The sequence below is a fragment of the Psammomys obesus genome, unplaced genomic scaffold (assembly GCF_907164565.1).
Source record: "Psammomys obesus unplaced genomic scaffold, mPsaObe1.curated_primary_1811, whole genome shotgun sequence".
NCBI lineage: Eukaryota > Metazoa > Chordata > Mammalia > Rodentia > Muridae > Psammomys > Psammomys obesus.
Window position 1 is genome coordinate 2,094,267 of NW_026590061.1, and position 16,662 is coordinate 2,110,928.

Sequence of the window (16,662 nt, forward strand, 5' to 3'; positions counted from 1 at the left end):
TACTGGGTTAGAATCCTGACAGCTTTAACTAGTTGGCTTAATTTATTAAAATGGCAAAGCCAGAACAAACAAGAAGTTAAATGGCAAGATAACCTCATGCTGAAATTTTCATGCAGAGTTCACATCAGTGCCGGTCTTGTTACGTCACAAGGGCTTAGCACAAGCAGGGATCAAGCCTGACTTTTAAGTGACGTGAAAACTTAAGTTTTCTGTTCTCTCCTAAAATATTTACCAGCTTCATCTTTCCTCGTGACTCATTTATAAAGCATGGACAACTAACAACTCTTTAAAGGATGCCAAAAATTTTAGCTATGTGCAAAGGAATGATTGAGGAACTGCCCTTCCTGAGAGCGATGCTTCACATGAACAGACAGACAGCTTTGCTTTCACTGTGACAGTCCTAAGAACTTTACTAAGTAGAAAGCCCTGAGAGAAGCAGGTGATTTATCCACAACAGAAAAACAAACAAAAATATATGGAACAGAAATTTTTCTCACATCTAAATAAAGTAATATTTTCAAAAATCTCAAAAAAAATCAGAATAGGTTTACCAGTTATTTTAAAACTTTTGAACAAAAAGAAAGGTTGCATTTTCGGTTTTGAACTACCCACGATCATTACTGAACTCCCACAGCAGATGAGGCAGGTATTATGCTGGGCCTCTCAATTTACCCCAACAACCCTAAGAGGCCAGCATTTCACCCTGCTGAGGAAGAAGCCAGAGCTCAGACTAAGAAAGAGCCATAATCACAAGACAAGGATATGCTGGGATTCTAGCCAAGGCTCATCTGACTCCAAAACCCAAAATATTGATGCTAGGCTCTGCCTGCTTGTCCCACCAGGAAACGAGTCCAGATTACAGTGACGGGATTGTTCCTAAGGAGAGCAGGGAGCTGGAGTCGGAAGCCCGTCGGCGTGCTGCGTCCACTGAGCGGTGGTTCCCTCCCACATTAATGCGGATGAAAATGGTACTTAGCCCCTACACCAAGGTAAGAAGCATCCATAAAATCACAGGGAAAGGCCACAGCAGCCAAGTGCTCCCCAGTGTTACCTTCCTCTCCGAGTCTGGTTCGTACAGCGGGTGAGCAACTAAGTGCAGGCCCAGGGCCTGGTTAAGACTAGACACAGAGCCTGAGGGGCAAGGGCCCGCGCCTGGGGAGACCTGTCACAGTTGCTGACTGTGGGACAACTGTACATCACACAAGGCCACAGCTTGCTGAACAGGCTACAGGTCACAGTTCATTAGCCAGCTGGGAACCGGCTGAAGCCTTTGGTACATTCGCCTCCACCAAGAGGCAAGGGAAATCAGAAAGAAAACCAGTCAAGCAGGCCTTGATCAGCAAGAGCTTCCTCTTCTCTGGACAACTCTCCCTTCTGTATGCCCCATGTGCAGATGAAGGTGTGCCCCAGGACACAGTGGGTACACAGGCATCTGAGGTAGGTTCTCCTCAGAGAACAGTAAAATTATATCTCAAAAGTAGATAATTAAATACCATTTACACCCAATGGTGACTTGCAAAGCAAAAGGAGTTCACTTTAACACTGACAGAAACAAACTGAAGATCTTAGTTAAAAAAAATTAATAAATGAAGGGTCCGGAGAGATGGCGCAGTCACTGTTGGGACTGCATACACTGCTCTTGCCAAGGACCACACTTCAGCCCCACAAGCAGCTGTAACCCCAGCTCCAGAGGATCCAACCTTCCCTTCTCAGCACATGACTGCATGTGCCTGAAAACCACACACGTATATGCATAAAAAAATTAAAATTAAATCATTTAAAATAGAAAGTTAGACAAGGGCTGAAGGGATGGCTCAGTGGTTAAGAGCACTGTCTGCTCTTCCAAAGGACTCGGGTTCAATTCCCAGCACCCACATGGCAGCTCACAACGGTCTGTACTGCCAATTCCAAGAGATCTGACATCTTCATACTAATGCACATAAAATGAAATTAAATAAATTATAAAAAAAAGTTAGACAAGAAAACTAGGTAAAAATATGTGTAACAACCAATAGAGGGCAACTAGGTTAAACAATGAGTTAGTTATGAAAAATGAGAAAAATACTAATCACACTAGATAAAGTGGGCAATTAACACAAAAAGTCTGTCAAGGTACAGAAGCCCTTAGTCACATAAGCACAACTATCTCATCAATGGCAAACACAAGGAAAGGAAAAGGTGCACTTGTCTTTCAAAAAGCCCAAACATTCTCAATGCTGGACTATCACTCTGCTAATGGGAACAAGAGTCATTAACTGTGGCTAGTTCCAGCGCCATTACTCAGGTCTCCACACACCCAGACCCGTTCACGCAGCTTGCACCCTGTAAAGATGGATGGACGTGACACTCAGAACACGCTCACAGCACAAACACTCAGCAAAGCTGAAAACAAGCAACATGTCCACAGTAAAGAGAGCGGCACGAAGCCTAAGACTGCTTACACATACTTCAGAAATGCAAATAAAGCAATGCTAAAGCTTTTTAACGGGAGCAAATTACATATGCAGTGTCTGACTTTGGAGGCAGTACATGAATGGGGGATGAATGACAGCACCAGCACACCAGGGACACTCTCACCTCTGTGACAGGACTATCGAGGGCAGCGGCTTTTCCTTCTGTTTTGTTTTTCATTTTCCTTCCTGGATTTGTCAAGAAAGTTTTTATTCTTCACTTTTAAACACACACATGGGAGGGGCAGGGAGCTGAATATAAACTTGTGTCCACATATGTGCTGGGCCCAGAGGTCAGAGAGGGCGCCAGATGCCCTGGAACTGGTGCCACAGACAGAGCTGCCTGCCGTGGGTGCTGAAAGCACACCAGGTCCTCTGGAAGAACAACGCTCTTAACCACTGAGCACCTCGTCGGCTCTTGACGGCATTTAAATGTTGGGTCTTTACTGCATTTTTTTCTACACTACTCACATCTGTAAGGTACAGTCCCGCCTTTTATGACTACAAACAGAATTAGTAACAATCTCCAGGGTAAGTACATGATCAACAGTGACATGGACACCCGGGCCTCTCACTTCTGCGGGCAGCGTTAGCTGCAGTTCAGGCCGTCCATCAGGAAGAGCCGCTCCGTAGGAGCTGGGCGCAGCCCAACAGGCTTCTTGGCGTCAGGAGTAGAGCTGCACAATCCACACATCAAAACATACTTTGGAAATTCGTCAACTGAAACCTTTCCTATGGGGGACTTACACTGACATACCAAAATTCTCTCAATGGAACAAACTAGTTGAGCAGGATGTTTACCAGGACCATCCTCAAAACCAATAATTGTTTTCACGGCTCCAAGCCACAGCCAGCTCACGTCGGTACACAGCGTAACATAAACAAGCCAGTGCGCCTGTCCGCTTCTGCACGGGACGCAGGAAGCTCTGAGCATAATCACAAAATAACTCTTCGGGGTTCACCCTCTCAAAGGCTGGCCTCTGAGGGGTTTCCCACAGCAACTGCCAACTGCAGCAAACCCTCTGCGCTCCACATCGGGCTTCATCTTCGTGACCCCACCACTGACCTCTGGGGCTGTCAGGAAGCTTTCCCCTGTGCGATTCTCGGGCACAGCTCCAGACCCTTCCACTAGATCTGGTGCTACTCCCTCTCACTAGGTTATAACATGGAAAACATCTCCTGTCATCATTAAAGGTCTCCTCTGAGCCAGCATCACCTCTGCTGCAAGCCGCTGCTACGGAAATAAACATACACTCACTGGACATACAGGTGAGCGAGTGACGCGACCTCCAGAGCCCAAGCCCCACACATCTCCAGGCAGGACACCCATCTTACACGTCTTGTCTAACTGAATCACGTTTCTACACCCAGGGAGCCAACAATGGACCTCAGCACATGTTGGTCCACAAAACCTTATCCTCATCGCGTATTTGTTTACTTCCTACTGGGAAAAATGCTTGTCTTCTACTAGCATATAATCTATTTGGAAAAAGTAAGCTACATCTAGACACAAGCCATTTTAGAGTCTATTTTAGAAAACAAACAAAAAAAAAACCCTCTTCCCTCATTTGTAAAACAGAAGCAACGCTTATATGGCCTTCATAGTTAACACAGACAGCACAACTGAGGTTCTTATGTAAAGTACAATTTAAGAAACAATCCACACCAATAAACGAGCCTAGCAATGGAAGGCTCCAAGTATCAAATGAGTTAGGCTGGACGCTTGAACTCCTCACCTACATAGTAGCTGAGTATTTAAAAATCTACAGCATAGGTTACTGATCGCTGGTAGAGTCCTTAGACCAGGCTCTGACGGAGACTCTCAGCAAAGTTTCCCTGCTAGATGGCTTCAGCAGGGCAGAAGGAAGACCGGCTTAAGCGAAAACAGCAATGAGGAAGAGGGCTCATTCCTGTCAACCAGGCCAGGTCTGTCCTTCTGTACAGGAGCAGGACAGACAAGCTTGGAAAGAGATCAAGATCAGATGAGGTGATGTGGTGACACAGTTGTGACACAGCCAGGCAAAAGCCAAGAAGTATTTTTCCTTAAAAAGTAAAGAAGGGGCCCGGTGCAGTGGCGCACACCTATAATCCCAGCGTTCAGGAGGCAGAAGCAGGCGGATCTGTGAGTTCAAGACCAGCCTGGTCTACAAAGCAAGTCCAGGACAGCCAGAGCTGCACAGAGAAACCCTGTCTTGAAGGAAAAACAAAACAAAACAAACAAAACAGGAAACAAGGGTTGCTGCAAGCATATCCTTAACCTCCATAACGAATCCCTCAGAACAAACGATGCATTCTGTTAGGCAAGAAACATGCTTAAAGCTGTGTGACCAAAAGGTAAAGATTTTTCCAGAACAAAAGGGCAACCTGCCATAAATACAAACTCCAACTTCTTTACCTCAGTGTCCTGTTCACCTTGCTTTCCTGTCCATCTTTCATCAAAGTGAAGCCACACGAGACACATCTTTTCAAAATCTTAATTTCAGTAGGTAAAAATTCCCAGACAAAATACTGGCTAAAATTTCCAAAAGACCGTGAAGGCCCACAGCCTGGCTCCATGCAGTCTCTACCTCAGGTTACCCGTATGAGAACCCTGGTGTAAGCGGTGGTGCTGGCTGGCAGGCGGCACACGAAGCATGAATCCTCCTAACAAAGGGATGACTCCCAGGCAAACGGAGGACAGCATGATTTAAGACTAAGAACTGCTTATTTCTGGAATCTCTGATTTAATGTGGCTGGACCATGGCTAACTGCTGATAACCGAAACAGATAATGTAAAGGCAGTCACAGAGGGACATCAGTGCACTACATTCTCAAGTACTGGATTGCGTTAGTCCTCGGCTTCAGCATCCTGATGTCACCACAGCAAATCTTCCAGAATGCCACTACCCGGTGTCTTTTCGGCAAGAGCTGGGACTGGTTAACAACAACCTTACAAACACTGGTGTCTAAGGCAATGGTCCCTGCGTCACAGCCCCTTTCTGTAGAGCACTTCCTGGTGCACCGGCAGCTCTGCTGTAACCAGTAGCTGAGTGTGTGTAGCACCAACCCCAGCTGTTCCTCACCACCTAGACTGCTCATGTTTCCCCAAGAAGCTGGCCCATGAGCCAGCAAGCCATTAAGTCAGTAGTCTAAAAGTCCCTTCTTCAAACAAGTCAAGTTTCCCTTTGTCTGATTTTTTTTTTCCTAACACTACTTTCCACTTCAATAAATTAACTGACTGCCTAAAGACAAATCTGGTCAGTATGTCACTTTGTATTGTTTAGATGAGAGACTTCCGTCATTATTTCAAGTTTTTCCTCTTGAACAGTAATCCCTGGAGCCAGCTCCTCTGGGCAGGGAGGCACATCTCCAGTGTCCTTTCACTGCTCCCTCCTCTACAAGATGGCCTGCAGACAGCTCACTCAACACTCGGCCCCAGAACATGTTTTTCCATTTCCCTGACAGCTTTCTTCCACCCCACCTAAAGAAGAGGTTTCCAGAGTTCAAACTAGCCCACCACCCTTCACCCAACTTTGTTTCTTTCCATCCTTCTCCCCTGTGTCTTGCTCACTCCTTGATCACACTTTCTCAGACCTTGGCTACCGACTCTACGGTGCCTCTCCCATCAATTCCGTGAGGGAACAGACAAAATGATTACCTGCAGCTCCTCGCTTCCCATGTAATCTTCGTGTTCCACCCTCTGGGTTCCTTCTCCCGCATACTACTCACACTGCTCTCTCCGGGTTCACAAAAGGTCCCGGCAGACTCTGCAAACTATCCTTGTAATGAGTCTGCTGCCTGCGAAGGCAGAGCAGTTCGAACGCTGGATTCACCCCTTCCTTGCCACCATTCGCTCTGCGGTTCCTCTTCTACCTCCTTGGGAAGCTTTTCCTAAATGCCACACGTTCTCTCAAGGTTGGGTACTTGCTTCTCTCTATGTTATACACTGTCCTTTCAGGGTCCACATACTTGGCTTTTAGTTGGCAGCCCTGTGGAGATGGCTATCTGCCCACACTGCACACTTAAATTTCTAATTTTCGCTTAAAATCCTCATGTGGATAATATCATATTAGAAAATGTATTTATCTGATTGTATGTCTGTCTATGTGAGCATATGTACGTGAGTTTATTCAGGTGTGTGCCACGCGCAGACCAGAAGGCACAGACCAGAATATACCCTGTCACTTGCCACTTTTTTTCCTTTGAGGTAGGGGTCTCTCCCTGAACCTAGGGCTCATATTTCTTGGCTAGACTAGAATCCAGAAAGCCACAGCAATCCTCTATCTCAGCCTCTCTCAAAGCTGGGGGGTCAAAGGTGCTTACAGAAAAGCCAGGCCTGCTACGTTTGTGCCAGGACTCAAACTGCAGTCCTTGTGGCTTGAGAGCACACACTCTTAACCACAGAGCCATCTTCCCAGCCCCCACCTCACATGCTTAAAAGTCTTTCACATACCACTTACAAGGCCAAACCAGAGGCAGGAGCCTGCCCTGGAACTGTCCCTAGCTTACGTTAGTTACTAATGATCAGCCTGATTTATAGTGTGGTCCCCTGCCCCAGCCTAGCTCACACAACCTGCATGACCTTTGACAAAGTTGCTGAGCCTTCCAGTGCCTCTGAGCCCTGGGTGCAAGGCACACAAGGTACCAGCACCTTCTTCGAGAGCAAATGCAAGGGTTACGCTACAACATGTAAGATACCTGCAGGTGTTTACTGCGCGCAAGAGCTGGGTGCGATTAGCTCCTCTCCCTGATGATTCTGTCCCCCAAAACCTAGTGAGATGGCTTTTATCTCATTACTTCATACAGTGAGAACACTAACGTTGATTACTATGTATGAATCACAGTAGGAACTCAAACTCCAAGAGACCAAACTTAACTCACTATCTTTCCCATTACAATTCCATTGTCCTTGTGTGCTCGTCTTAGTAAAGGGTCATCTGTTCTCTAGTCCTATTTTTACTTATTTACCCAGTGGTACCCAGCATACTATTTCCAAACCCTTCTTTATAATCACTTTTCCTCCACACCTTAAAAAAAAATCCCCAAGTGGGAGTAGCTTGTCAGATAGTCAATGGGATAATAACAGTATCTGTCATCAATCCAGGGCAAGCCCTTGGCCAAGAATAAAGCTATTAGTGCTGTACAGACATTAGCATACTTAATCCCCACAACCACCCAGTTCACAAGCAATTTAATTAACCCAAATCACAGAGTTAGTAAGGACAAGGGATTGGAATCTACAATCATCTGGCTCCAGAGTCCACACCTTCATTCCTAGGCTGGAGCTAATAAAGTTGTCCTAAGCACAGCCTTTACTTTCTCAGGGTGGAGAGCAGACTTTGTGGGTATTCTGGTTTAGGAAGGGCACACTGAGAAGAGAGCGATAAGGTCGGAGACAAGAGGGTGTGGCTGTGGCGCTGACCACCATCCCACACTGCACCTAGGCTAACAGAACCTACCTGGAGAACAACTGCTGAGTTACCCCTTCCTCAGGGTCCCTGCAACATGCTCCTTCCATGACGGCTAACATCTTGTCTTGGAAATCTATACAACTTTGCCAGTGGCGGGCAGTCAAGAGATGGGCAGAGGAAATCTAGAACAGCAGATCCAGAACATCATCAACTTCTCAGCTTCCAATGAACTTCCCACCTGCCACTCCAAACCTCCACTTCCTACCTCCAGCGCCCTTTTTATTCTTGTTCATTATTTCCAATGATTTCCAATCCTTGCAAAAATCCTAGACAGGAACATCACTGCTACCACTCTGCAGATGGAGAGACTAACGCTGAGAGAGGTTCACAGTTTGCCACAATCAACCTGTTTTAAACAGCAAAGCACAACTGAAAGCCTGCGGGGCTCTGAAGCCCTACTCTTCTGTGGAAGCCTGGCTGTCCTTGTAGAACAGGCTGGTCTTGAACTCACAGAGACCCGCCTCTGCCTCCTGAGTGCTGGGGATTAAAGGCGTGCACCACTAGGACCAGCTTACTTTTTTTTTCTCTCACACAGAATAATGTCTCTTAATTACTAAAAGAATATGCTGTTTTTTGAATTTACACTTAGTTAAGACCACAGTGACTACAAGTCACTGACCCCCACAAGTGATGTAAAGGGAGCATCATTCCTTCACTTGGTCCCTTACGAACCGAAGTCTCTAAGCTGAGAAAATGATCATGAACCCTAAGTCTGTGTTTAGATTTCTCATGTGTGCAGTTGCACTCTGGGGAAGGTGGGGGCGGAAGGGAGGATGTGAAAGTTTGACAAAAACATCCAAGCAGCTGATCTGAAGGAAACGGTGAGACCAAGCAGCTATGCAGCCCACAGGTTTCCTGATTTACCTGTGTCCCTGTCTCTCCTTCCCCCTGCCCCTCTGCCCGCAGCTCATTCAGAGGACAACCCACAGGCTCACAGACTCTTTCATCATTCATAAGGAAAAGTAGAGCGTGTTCAAATTCCACTTCAAACAAAATTAAGTCTGCCACTGATGCTGGTCTAAGAGACAGCATCTCAGAAAAAGATAATGGCTGCAGGACATTATTTGTTCAACTCCACTATGCTGCTGAGTTCTGACTAAAAACAACAGAAACAGGCCATCAAGTTCTTCCTGTTTTCACATTCCTATAAACTCAATAAAATTTCCCTACTAAAAAACCCATGATATTTATGCAAAATTCTACAGCTGGAGACAGGAGTGGCAGCAAAAGCAATGTAATAAGCTTTCCAAGATCTACCTTGTATCCTGTTCGCCTGCAGGATTTGGTCGCTCCTCTATGCATACAATCTTACCACTGAAAACAGCATCTTTTTTAACATTTTTATTTTATGCTTTGGTAATTTCATACATGTATACACTCTACCTTGGTCACACCCACCACCCCACTTTCCTTTTCCTTTCCTTGTTCGCTGGGATAACCCCACACACACACACACATCCCTCTCTCGCCTTCCTGTCATATATGTATTTGTGTGCACACGGGCGCGTGACCAGTCCATACTGCCTGTGGCCTACCCACTGGAGCTACACACCAAAGGCCACACACCCTCCCTGGCAGGCAGTCGCTCCTCAGCTGGCGGTGAGGCCTCATGAACCCTTCCCCCTGAAAGCACCATCTTTCATCTACTCAAATCTGCCTTGTTATCAAAAACACATCCACTATGACTAACATACCTGCTTTCCTCAAGCTGTGTGCTTTAATTAGACTAATTACAGAACAGGTGAAAATACCATTCACACGCAGGCTAATGGGGTGTCCATGAAATGTACAGAAACCCCCAAACATTACAGTGTTTGATTTTGCCCCTACATGCATGTGCCGTGCCAGAGCTGTGAGTCTCTGCCGTACGACTGGGACTCTACGCAGTTTAAGCTTATACAGTCCCTGCACTCCTGGGCGTTTTCAGGTGTGGCGCTATACAGAAGGCACTAAATGGTCTTCTAGTCTCAACTCCTTAAACTGGCCAACAAAAACAAAGACATGTGTGTGGGCTGGTCAAAATGTGAGTCACAGCACACTGCAGTGAGACACACACGCCCAGTGCTGCCACAGACTGCGGCGACAAAGCCACCCGGCCCGCATGTCAGAAACAGAAACTCCAGGCACCGGCTGCGCCACCTTCCCGAGACACACACACACACACACACACACACACACACACACACACACACCCGCCTTCTCAGCCCAACATGCTCAACAAGCACGGGCACCTAACCCTTTGCAGAGAGGCCGAGTTTCAATGTGAAAGCCGACGTTTTTGCTATTTCAGTTCCTTCAAAGTAGAAAATAGAATAGAAGAGGAGCCCTCACCACTTTACTCAGCAACAATAAAATTACTGCATATCAAAGAAGGCAAAAAACAACAAAAAAACAAACCATGCAAGTCTTTGAATTCCGTAGAGTGGGTGAATTCCTTCAGGTTGCTTCTTTCGAACAAGCTTCATCTACTAACGCAGTAATCTCTGAGACATACGTGACAAGAGCTGCAGAGGTTGGTAGGCAATAGGTTCTGACATGTACTGCAATAAATCTCAGCAATAAGGAACAAAACAGACGAGGGAGCTACATAAGCCCACAGAAGTTGTGGACAGTTTGATCACTGATTTAACACTAATTTTAATGAACTTTTAGTTGCACAAAAATGCTGGCCAAGAGACTCTTTGTTTGCCTTATGTCTGAACACCACCCAGCACCAAAATGGAGCTTTAACCTTCACAACTTTGAATCTCTCATTTCAGCATGTCTGTTTGATACTGGTTTTCCAATTTTAACCGTGGGGCTGGAGAGATGGCTCAGCATGATGTCTAGCAGCCACATGGCAGCTCACACATGCCTGCAACTCTAGCTCTAGGTGATGGGATGCCTTCTTCCAGCCTTCCTTCAAGGGCCAGGCGTGCGGTGCACACACACGAAGACAAAGCATCTGCTCACAGCAGAAACAAACACTTGAGCCCAGCAGTGGCGGCACACACCTTCAAGCTCAGCTCTTGGGAGGCAGAAGCAGTCAGATCCCTGAGTTTTAGGCCAGCCCGGCCTATAGAGCGAATTCCAAGATAGCCTAAGGCCAGCCTGGTCTAGAGCAAGTTCCAGGACGCCCAGAGAGCTGCACAGAGAAACCCTGACTTGGAAAAACCAGACAGATGATAGATAGATAGATAGATAGATAGATAGATAGATAGATAGATAGATAGATAGATGATAGATAGATGATAGATAGATAGATAGATGATAGATAGATAGATGATAGATAGATAGATAGATAGATAGATAGATAGATAGATGATAGATAGATAGATGATAGATAGATAGATAGATAGATGATAGATAGATAGATAGATAGATAGATAGATAGATAGATAGATAGAGAGATAGAGAGATAGATAGATAGATAGATAGAGAGATAGATAGATAGATGATAGATAGATAGAGAGATAGATAGATAGAGAGATAGATAGATAGATAGATGATGGATAGATAGATAGATAGAGAGAGAGATAGATAGATAGAGAGATAGATAGATAGATAGATAGATGATAGATAGATAGATAGATAGAGAGATAGATAGATAGATAGATAGATAGATAGATAGATGATAGATAGATGATAGATAGATAGATAGATAGAGAGATAGATAGAGAGATAGATAGATGATAGATAGATAGATAGATAGAGAGATAGATAGATGATAGATAGATAGATAGAGAGAGAGAGATAGATAGATGATAGATAGATAGATAGATAGATAGAGAGATAGATAGATGATAGATAGATAGAGAGATAGATAGATGATAGATAGATAGAGAGATAGATAGATAGATAGATAGAGAGATAGATAGATGATAGATAGATAGATAGATAGATAGAGAGATAGATAGATGATAGGTAGATAGATAGATAGATGATAGATAGATAGATAGAGAGATGAATGAATGTTTTGTTTTGTTTTTCTTTTATTTAGGAAGAGAATGAGAATCTTTTTAATTAGAACTGGGACTTTCTGAAAGGACTTACAATGGCTGCTGAACTATTCTTTCCCTCAACTTCAGAATAGGACTTTCTTTAAAAAAAAAAAAATCTCTGAAAATAAAGTGACTATATGCTATTTCTTGTTCCTGTTTTCCCCTTTTGACATTCTGAAAATGAAGAATCAATACCGGGGAAATGGTTCAGCGGTAAAGCCCTTAGCACAAAAGCTTGAGGACCTGAGCTGGGTCCCCACACCCACAGCAGCAGGGGCCTTCACTACCAGAGATGAAGACAGTGAAAACTCTCTGGAGCCTCCGGGCAGTGACTCTAGCCAAGCTGAAGACGACAACTAACATCTACCCTTGGCCTTTCATGCACGCCTGCGCACACGCATGCACCCAAGTAGGAATAGATATGTAGACATGAACTAACTCATTCACTCACTGTTTTGTAAAGCTAATCAAACCAGGACAGAAACATGTAACATCTTGGAAAGACAGAATGTTAAATAAGATTTCCCTTTACTGTGAAAATTGTGCTGTTTAAAATATAGGTACGTTAAAAATTGGAGAGGAAACCTCAGAAAGTCAATTTTAATTTAGCAAATTGTCAGCATAATTTACTATAAAATATAAACAGCCTGTGGATGTGGAGGATTTTAAGAGAAGTCGGCGGTCAACGATGGGAGAAAACGACCTTGTTCTCTCTGACTTATCTCCTGCTGGCACAATGAGTGACAAAGACACTGCGTGAGCAGTTGGCGGAGGCTCCTGACCCAGCCTGTTCTCGGGAGCAGCTTAAGGCAGCCTCCAGGTTAGGCACTGCTGACCTGGAGTTATAACGTGGCCTGGACTTCACCTTTCTGGTCCAGTGAGGCCACTTTACTCTTCCTTTTAATGCACCAATTAGACAGTAATAGTTGTTCATCGAAGGGAACTGAAGCAAAATCTAATCCCCCTTTCTCAAAAACTTCTGTACCCTTTAACAATCTCCTCCACTTTCTGTTTTACATGTATTTATTTAGTGTCTGTATCCCACATGTTATAACGACTGAGGCGGGAGGACAACTCTGCTCCCTCCTTCTACCCTCCCTGCTCTAGGGACTAGACCAGCCGCAAGCGCCTTTATCCATGGAGCTAGTCCACTGGACAAGACCTCTTCCTTAAATGCACCATGTTAGGGGGCTGGGGATGCTCACAGGTTAAGAGCACCAGCTGCTCTTCCAGAGGTCCTGAGTCCAATTCCCAGCAACCACATGGTGGCTCACAGCATCTATAATGAGATCTGGTGCCCTCTTCTGGCATAGAGATGAAAGAAAGGGAAGGAAGGAGGAAGGGAGGGAGGGAGGGGAAGAAGGAAGAAAGGAAAGAAGGAAGGACCATGTTGGCCACAGAAATGGCTCAGTGGTTAAGAGCACACGTGGCTCTTGCACAGAAGCTGGGTTCCGTCCCCAGCACCCACATGGGGTTTTACAACTGTCTGTAACTCCAGTTTCAGGGATCTTCTTCTAGGCTCCTTGGGCACTGCTCAGCATGGGGTGCACATACATGCAGGCAATAAGCTCATACACATGAAATAAAAAATAAAAGTACTATGTTTTACTATACCACATCTGCCTTTATAAACACAAACTGAAAAAGAGAAGTAGAATTTAAATTAAGTATTACAATTACTTATTGCTCAAAAAAACTGTTTTAAAGCCTGACAAAAACTGGGCAGGGCATGATGTCACACACCTTTAATCCCAGCGCTTGGGAAGCAGAAGCAGGCAGATCACTATGTGTTTGAGGCCAGCCTGGTCTACAGAGCAAGTTTCAGGACAGCCAAGGCACAGACAAACCTCTCAAAAAAAAAAGTCAAAAATTGTATCTATGCATATATACACATGTATCCTAAAGACACTTTTGGCTTGACTACCTGGTTTCTGAGGCTCCCTCTTTTAGCTGCAGGCTGTCTTCTACATACTGCTGTCAAGCAGGACTACACAGGGCTCAGCTTAGAGCCCACCACGTCTCTCTCCCAATAAAAGTGCACTAGAAAATCCAGTATGTTTCACATACTTCCACTGAACATAAATACCAAAACTCTGCCCAATAGTATTGCTGAGCCATTAGCAATTTCTATGCCTTCGTCCAAAAACACAAAGAAAAATCAAAATGTTCTGTTCCCATGAAGCACACACTCCCTTTTCAAAAAGCCTGCTCCTGCCAATTATGATGGCACGCATATGTAACCCCAGGGGGGCAAGAAGATCTAAAGTGCAGGGCCAGCCTGGGCTACATGCTGAGATCCTAGCTCAAAGAGTGGAGTGGGATGGTCTTATCAAAAAGTCTGCTCTTGTTCTACATGATTATTTCAGGAACTAATGTGCTGTTTTTAAAACAAAGCAAACAAAACACAAATTTCCAGCTCTGGCTATGGAAACATCCTTAAATTCCACCCTCAAGTCCTCTATCCCCACACTTCCTGACTTGGGCTTAGCAGACACTCGATGACTCTTCCCCTGCCCCTGGGAGTGCCCTTTGGGTCAGAGTCTGGGATGCAGCTTTTGACTAGCAGTGAGTCCACTCCCACTTCCTCCTGGCCTGGCAAGCAGAGAATCCTCACTGCTGAGGAAGCGCTGCCCTGAAGAGGGAAACTTGCCTGAGTCTCAGCTACACACTTCTGTGCCTCGGTCTGAGAGAAAGCCCCGCAACCCTGACAGGGCCACTCTGAGTCAGGGTCTTCAGAGCTCACTTTCCCCAGCAAGGCAATCACACTCAGTGAGCCGCACAGAGAAAATCCCCAAGCAACAGAAAGAGTTTGAAACAAGAAATAAAAATCAGAATCCCACCAAGAGACAATGCTTTCTCAGTTAACGAACAGACCTTTGCATTCCCTCTGCATGCTGTCAGTCCTTACTGAACACAAGGGTTTGGTTTGGTCCCGCATGCTGGGAAAAAGTCCTATTGTCATTACTCAGAATTTGTCTGCCACGTCTTCCACACACTCCCTGTGAAAACTCCTTCCCACCAACCTGTGTGCTGGCTCCGGCTTTTGACTAGCCTCAGGAAGCAGAGACAGGCACATTTCTGTGAGGCCTGCGTGCTCTGCATAGTGACTTTCAGGCCAGCCACTGCACAGTGCAAACCTGTTTTAACAATAAAAACCAGGAAAATAAAATTTAAGCTTCTTTCTCTAAAAACGAACCTTGAAAACACTACTAACTGCCTTCACTCAACCTTTTCCCCAGAAGCCCCAGGCAAGATAGATTGTCAGCAGCTTTCCCAACCTTTCTGGTGTGTAAACACCAACAGAGTTGTAGAACTGTGCCCCCAAGAAACCAGTTTTCCCATGAGCCATGAATACATCCGAGTAATTTTCTCACATCCTGACTGGACTGTGTAAAATATTTCACACTGATATGTAAGAATAATTTTGTTGATATTCTTTCACTTAAACAATATATAGTAGGATGTAAGAAAACTGAGAAAAAACTGTTTTCTCTTTACTTTCTGAGATGATGGCTCACGTATATTTGTGATGTTTTTTTTTTAATACTCCTGAGTCCTTTTCCCCAAGTGCACATGCACTTCCCTTCTGGCTCTGCAGTGTGGAGACTGGGTTCAAGCATTTGTCCACGACCGGCATTCTCTAGCAACATGGGGAAACAGGTTCAGGTCTGAGCACACCGAAACTGGAGTTGTACCAGTACCTAAGGAATCTCGGGTCGCACTGCGGTCCCTGGAGTCCGTGGTATATTTGGGGTTCCGGGGTGCAGGGTCGCACTGCGGTCCCTGACTGGAGTCTGATTACTGCAGGGAACTCCACTATTTTTGTAGTGTGTTTTTCGGGGTCCCACTAACGCTCCCCAACTAGAGTCTGGTGTGGTGGGGACTCTGGGGTCCCAGCACACTTCCGGATTCTGTGGTATCAGAATCTGTGGTGTGGCGGGGTCTGAGTCTGGGTGTGAGATTCACACTTCCCTGGCTCTGGCTGGCTGGTCAGGGACTGTGCACAAGTCCCTGACTATAGTTCTGTGGAATGAGGAGCCTGGGGTGTTCGGTCCCCGCACACTTCCCTGACTGGAGACTGCGGTGTGGAGGGGGTCCGGGTGTGGGCTGGGAGCACGCTTCCTGACCGGAGTCTGGAGGGGAGCCCGAGTGTGAGCTGCGAGCACACTTCCCAAACTGCAGACCGCGGTGGAAGGCAGACCGGGCGTGAGCTGGGAGCACGCTTCCCTGACTGGAGTCCGGAGGGGATGAGTGTGCGCCGGGAGCACACTTCCGTGACCGGAGCAGTGCGGTGGGGAGTCCGGGACCGAGACGCCCTTCCCGGGAGCTGGGGATCCCCGGGGCCGGCCCGCGCGCGGCTGACTTACCTGAGGCCGAGGGCCGCGGCCGAGCTCCACAAGTTGCAGTTCCGCCCCGGCGCCCGCCCGGCTGCGAGGTCGCGGCTCCCGTCGCTGTCGCCCCCGCGCCCTACGCGGCGACAGGAGCCCGGGCGGGAGCACAGCGAGCGGCTGACATCACCGCCGCCCAGGTGCCGCCTCCCTCGCTGCTCCGGGCCCGCGCCCCGCCCCCGGCCGGAGCCCCGCCCCTGGGCCGCGCCCCGCCCCCGGCCGGAGCCCCGCCCCCGGCGGGGACAGCCCCGGAGGGGGCGGGACCTGACGCCTGCGGCCCGCTGATTGGCCTGGCGTGCCGTCACTCGAGCCTGGGCTCTCCCGCATTCCTGGTGGAGCCTAGCTAGGCTGGAAGTGGACGTCGGTGGAAGGGAAGGGCGGCGGGGAGCTGGGC

The 16,662-nt window shown here is 46.7% G+C and overlaps 1 protein-coding gene across 8 annotated transcripts in view; it reads right to left on the reverse strand.

The window, feature by feature from the left end:
• Positions 1–16,429, reverse strand: part of Ppfibp1 (PPFIA binding protein 1) — a 129,547-nt gene extending 113,118 nt beyond the window's left edge. For all 8 annotated transcript variants that reach the window (XM_055605591.1, XM_055605585.1, XM_055605588.1 and 5 more), the window contains exon 1: positions 16,248–16,429. The gene's annotated coding sequence lies outside the window, so the exon portion shown is untranslated. The remainder of the gene's footprint in view (positions 1–16,247) is intronic.
• Between the last annotated feature and the right edge of the window lie 233 nt (positions 16,430–16,662).